This window comes from Rutidosis leptorrhynchoides, chromosome 5 (assembly GCF_046630445.1).
Source record: "Rutidosis leptorrhynchoides isolate AG116_Rl617_1_P2 chromosome 5, CSIRO_AGI_Rlap_v1, whole genome shotgun sequence".
Classification (NCBI taxonomy): Eukaryota; Viridiplantae; Streptophyta; class Magnoliopsida; order Asterales; family Asteraceae; genus Rutidosis; species Rutidosis leptorrhynchoides.
Window position 1 is genome coordinate 425654936 of NC_092337.1, and position 6710 is coordinate 425661645.

Here is a 6710-nt window from a genome sequence, read left to right on the forward strand (position 1 = left end):
TAATCTTAATGTTTATCTTAATAATAACAAAAGTAATAAAAATTTACATTTTTAATTTCAACTGATTGAAAGTACTTTATTAATTTAAAATGTTATCTGCACACTTATTCTTATATTTATTTATATATATATCTTCATATTTATTTAAACATGAATGTTCGTGAATCGTCAGGCTTGGTCAAAGGGTAACTAGTTATCCGAATATAGATTTCAAACTTTCTAGACTCAACATTACAGATTTTTGCTTATCGTTTCAGAAACATATCAAGATTAGGTTTAAATTTGGTCGTCGTTACACTAATCGAGTCCAAAAGCAAGATCTTCTAAAGCAACCTAGCCGAGATCTCTAATTCCCAAGCTTACCCGAGCCGCCAAGCATGCGAACCTATAAAAATATCAACAACGGGAGGGTAAGCTAACGCTTAGTGAGTGAGAATATACTACATACATATATATGCATAAAATGGACACGCCACAAAATAGCAAATACCGCATACCGGAGCATCCAAACATAAAGGCAAGCTAGTCTAAGCATACCGTAAGATCACTAAGCAATGAGCTAAAGATACATCAACAAAATATAAGTTTGCCAACAACGATGTGAACAATGCCAATAAGCTACACCCGGAGGGTTAGCTACAACACGACAATACAACATTATATGTATACAATATATATGTATATATATGTATATATCTCTCGAATAACATAATTTGCTTACGCTTACAACACAATAACCATGGTTAACCAATCGTACAAGGGAACGATACTCGTAAGAGACCGTCGGAGTTCGTAACATCCATTAGCGTTACTTAAACACCGCGTAATCACTAATCCCCCGGGTGATGTCTTAAACACCGTGACTAATTCAGCCCCATGACAATGTGGCGTCTTAAACACCGCGACGAATCCACACGTCAATCAAAATAATGAGTGGTGTCTTGAACACCGCGACAATTCCACTCCCATGACAATGTGGTGTCTTAACCACCGCGACAATACCACATGCCAATCAAACAATGAGTAGTGTCTAAAACACCACGACACTACTACTCGTTACTTAGAATGTGGTGTCTTGAACACCGCGACAATACCACATTCATACTACACAAATAAATACATTATATACGTACACGCATAATTATTCCACTCACAATATTAACCCTTCGCCATTGGGGTTATATAATCCACATCACACGCCCATGTGATAGAGTACACGCAAGGTGTGCACCTCGTCAAAGATGGTCAACCAAAACGCACAACCGTGCCAATTGGACCTACACACAAGTCCATCAATCCACCTATATGTGAAGTGAGCTCTATAACCGAGAACCACTTCACCCGACCCGCACCCATCCTACACATACATATGCATATAGGATATTAACACTCACCTTAAGCCTTGATGAATGCTTCCAAGTAAACCGCAACTCGCCAATGGAAAGTACCTATTCCATTATCACAAATTCAACAACACACTTAGATTGGATTTACAAACCAACCCAATTTGACACTTAGTGCAAATTCGACCCAAATGCACTTCCAAGTACAAACCGCGCCCAAAATTAACCAATAATCACTAACACAAGTGAGAATGGTCCTAACACGCCAATTAAACCCGAACACAAGTGTTAAACACTTACAAATCTCCAAATTGCCCATAAACCCTAATTTTGACCCATAAGGTCAAAATCTCACCATTTACAAGTTTTGACACCAAAACACCTTTAACTCGATTTTATACTTCAACTTAATCCATTTTAAGTTTATAAACCTCATTAAATCGCCAATTGGGTCATAATCATCACTAAACCCTAATTTTGACCCAAAGTCAAAACTAGTCAACCAAATAACCCTAAATGGGTTTCAATACTTCCATAATCACTAACTTAAGTGATTAAACCCAATTTCAAGTCCTAATCATGGCCAATTAGTTCACCAACCCAAAATCCACCAACAATAACAACAAACCCAATTACTAGCATCACTAAACTCACTCCAAGAGTTTAAATGGGTTTCTCATCAATTTAAGTTCAAACCCTAACTTGATTATCAAAATCAAACAATGAAATTCGGAGTTAGAACTTACGACAACCACCAAAACGTAGCTAGGAACGAGGTGAACAACTTTAAAACCCGAGACTTTGATCAATTCAAGCTCCTTCTTCTCCAAAACCCCAAATCTCTCTCTAGAAATCTCCCTCTCTCTCTAGATAGTTTAGTGTGTGTTTGTAGATGTGAAAATGATCCAAAATTGGATCCAAACCAACTGATAAACTCTCAAATCCGGCGTCAAGTGAAAAGACCAAATTGCCCTTGAACTTCATTTAAATTTACAAGAATCTGGTGCCAGTTCACACCATTCGCCGCGCCGCGTCCTAATTCGTCGCGCCGCGACGATTGCCTCGAACTGGTGACTTTGTTAACAAGCTTTCTGATCTGGATTTATTTGAAACGCCGCGCCGCGGCTCCCTTTGTCGCGCCGCGACACCCAACGTGGCCTGACACATTTTCTCGCATACAAGACTTTAACACCCAAACATGTATCGAACCCTTCATACGCCTGTCGTACATACACAATACACCTATAAATCATGTACGGGGAAAAACGGGGTGTTACAACTCTCCCCCACTTAGACTCGATCACGTCCTCGTGATCCTTGTCATTTAACCAAACGGACCACACTTCACGGTCCTCAAACATAAGTCCAAACCGACTTTCCTAAGCAATTCTTCCCACTGAATTGCCTTTAACAACTAAATCGTCACCCGCGATTTATCAAATCCACAATCCGAGCACTAAAACCATGCTCATTCCCTAACATCGGGAAAACTCAACCAATCTCGTACAGGGATATCAACCCCTTAGCGTACCCTTACCGAGTACAACGCTAAAAGCAATCAAGTCTCAACCTAAGGTCAACAATCCGAAACGATGAAGACCGAACCAACGAATCCTGACGGATAACACCAATCACTAAACATCCCTTGTAGTGCGCAGTACGATCAATACGCAACTACCGTAACATCATAATCAAAAGGCTAAAACCGATAGCGCCCAAAATGACTATGAAAACGCCAAATCCAAAGGTGTACAAAATCGACTATCGTCACACCCGTAACAACACGTGAGCGAAACACGGCTATCGTATCACTAATCATACCACATGGTCCTCGCGACCCCACCATCGGCGTATAAAAACACCCGATCGATCACACAACACGGTCCTTACGACCCCACCATTGGTGTATAAAATAACCAACAGATCAACATCACGGTCCTTACGACCCCACCACCGGTGTATAAAACAACCGACAGATCACACAACACGAAGGCTGGCCAAAAACACACGCGCCTTAGTGAATCCGAACTACACGCGACTCACTACCTTCACCACAACAACAATCGGGATTGGCCGAACTACACGCGCCTTAGTGAATCCGAACTACACGAGAGTCACTATCCCGGAGGAATGACCGAACTACACGAGTCATTTGTGAATCCGAACTACACGAGACTCACTCCTCAATACAATGACCGAAACCACACGAGTCATTTGTGAATCCGAAACCACACGCGACTCACTTCCACAATAAGATGACCGAAACCACACGCGTCATCGTGAATCCGAAACCACACGCGATCCACCACCATGATGAAGTCAGCGGACCCGAAGATCATGCTTCACCAATCTCAACACCGGATGAAGTCAGCGGACCCCGTCAACGGTCATGCTTCACCGATATAACCTCGCTCATGATGAAGTCAGCGGACCCTAAAGGTCATGCTTCATCAATCACCAATACCATGATGAAGTCAGCGGACTCCGAAAGTCATGCTTCATCAATCAACGCCCTTTTGGCCTCGAACGACGAGTAGCGTAACATCGCGCTCTGCTACGCCATAGTGAATCCTAACGGATACCACTAACCATTCACACACTCGAGCAAGAACCACCTATATCAAACATAGGCACAAAACAATAATTCTCTAGAAGAGAATCCGACACACACCTCCCTTAACCGAAGGATTTCACCTTGCTCACCAAACACGTCCATTATCTCTCAACGAGATTTACCACATTACCACCTCGGTGATAATTCAAATCTAAACCATAAGTACAATTTATCCGAAATTGTAATCTACCACAAATCGACCAAAATCAGGTCTCGACAACATTTTCCGGATCTACCAAAAGCATCATCCGAAATCTCACACTAAAACTTCCTCGTGCGGGAGTGTAACTCCCCCATTTGGAACTACGTCCCATATCCACAACTCGTACAACCGTACAATGCTACCTAAGGTAGACTTTACAAAGATTGGGCTCACACGACCCGTCACCATATCTTGCTCCAGCCTTGAGCACACAAAGGATTTCAATCAATCCTTAAACACTTCGAGCAAAAAGTGTACCACGATTACACAAACCATACCTTCGCAATCATCCAATTGCTTTAGTTTGTCAAATTACACCTAGTCACTCATGTACCTAAGGATTTCACTTCGGTACCCTAAGTACAATGTAACCGCAACATAATCGGAGTCGAACACCACGCTGGTAGGTATAAAAGAGGCACCTAATGTTGCGTCATATAGACTCCATTACCAACACACATCGAGATTTAAAACACTCGATCTCAAGGGTTCCAACCAACCGACGAACCTCATGATTCATCACTTCATCATAAAAGCGAACACGCGCTTAACAACCAAACACCAAAACCATTCCCGTGGCTTGGTAGAAACGTTTCCCAAATACTAAGGAATGTTTGGTTGCACCAAGTCTTACGCCCTTTGCCCGTCAATCAAAACGTCGTCATAGGGTACTTCCATTAGGAACGTCACCCATATCAATAACATGCACAACACAATGCATTTAATAAACTCAACTTAAAACGACACTTAATAAATAATCAAAAGACATATTTATTAAAACGAAACGTACCTTAACGTCTCCTTACCGGCCCCGTCCCCGCTAACTTGGGACATTCCGACTTACGATGTCCTTCTTCTTGGCAATTGAAGCACACCATACCATCACCCTTTGGTACCGAACATTCCCAAGACTTGTGACCCCTCACGCCACAATTGTAACATCTAGCCGCACTAGAATCCGACATACCCGTTCGCGTACCACCCGTGCTCACACTCGGACCCTTAGCCCTCTTACTCGGAGCACCATACGAAACGACCCTTCGCTCACTTGAAGGTTCACCCTTTTTCGATCGTGAATACGACTCGAAACCTCTAGCCACGGCGAATAATTCCGCAAACGATTTCGCGTGACCCCGGCTAATCTTATTCTTCAAGTCATCATTCAAGGTTCGATAGAAATCCTCCATCAACAACCGATCATTCCCTAAATACTCCGGGCAAAAACGAGTCTTCGCCATAAAGGTCGTCTTGAGAGTATTCAAATCCATAGATCCCTGTTGCAAGTTTCGCAACTCATCACGCAATTCCGACAAGTCGGCCGAAGTCCGGAACTCCTCGAAGAATTCCTTCTTAAAATCGTCCCACGATAATGCCATAAACGGCTCACCACCGACAAGATCAATCTTACCATCCAACCAATCCTTCGCCCTACCCCGCAATAAACTAGTAGCGAGTCTTGTCTTTTTCTCGGGAGGGCATTCAATAGTACGAGAACACCCTTCAACATCCGAGATCCAAGTTGTGCTTACTAAAGGATCCGGTTTCCCGTCATACATCGGAGGTTTAGTCCTCATGAAGCTCCTAAGACAATGCTCCATTTCTCCACCATTTCGAAATTCGGAATACTTCCTATCCATTTCTTCTCGAAACGCACTCATTTGCTCCGCAACGGCGGCCGCAACTCTAGCGTTAAACTCAGCGTCGTTCGTCTCGATCCCATTTCCCGTCGCCATTCTAAGGAATGCAAAGCGGTTAGACCACGAACGTGTAAATCACACGCACAACAACGCCCCATCTTGCTAAACATTTGTCGTACATCACTTGCTAGACACGATTTGCACCCGTAATAAGGTTTGCAAGTCCTTATTACGCATACACGCTGTATCGGCTCGTTAGTACAACAACCGTCTCGCTCGATGATATATGCAAACACAAACAAAATTCTACGCGATATAAACACACGCGAGAATTATTATCACATCACAATAGCATATTAATAATATTCGCATTACTAATATAAACGTTAGTCAACCTATAAACAAGGCACTAGCTAGAACCCATTCCGACCCGTACTCCTACAAGTCCCGCAACAAATTAAGCACACACAAAAGTCTAAGTCTAGGCACCTATCTCAAGTCACCTAAATCCCTTAGACCATGCTCTGATACCACTTGAAACAACCCAACCCGTATTAAAACCGGCCCATAAAAATTTTTCCTTTTAATACGCGTTAAATAATACTTTAGGTCCCGTTACACATATTCCAAAACGTATTTGTTATCAAAGTAAGTTCATCGAACTTAAAACATACATTAATGATTTAAACTCCTTAATACAATGGTTCATTAATTAAATCGTAAACCGGTTATAATCATTATGACCCGACTAGTTACGTTTACACAAAACCGAGCATGGTGATTTGGGACTACGCTACCCAAATCCTAATCGAGTCCAAAAGCAAGATCTTCTAAAGCAACCTAGCCGAGATCTCTAATTCCCAAGCTTACCCGAGCCGCCAAGCATGCGAACCTATAAAAATATCAACAACGAG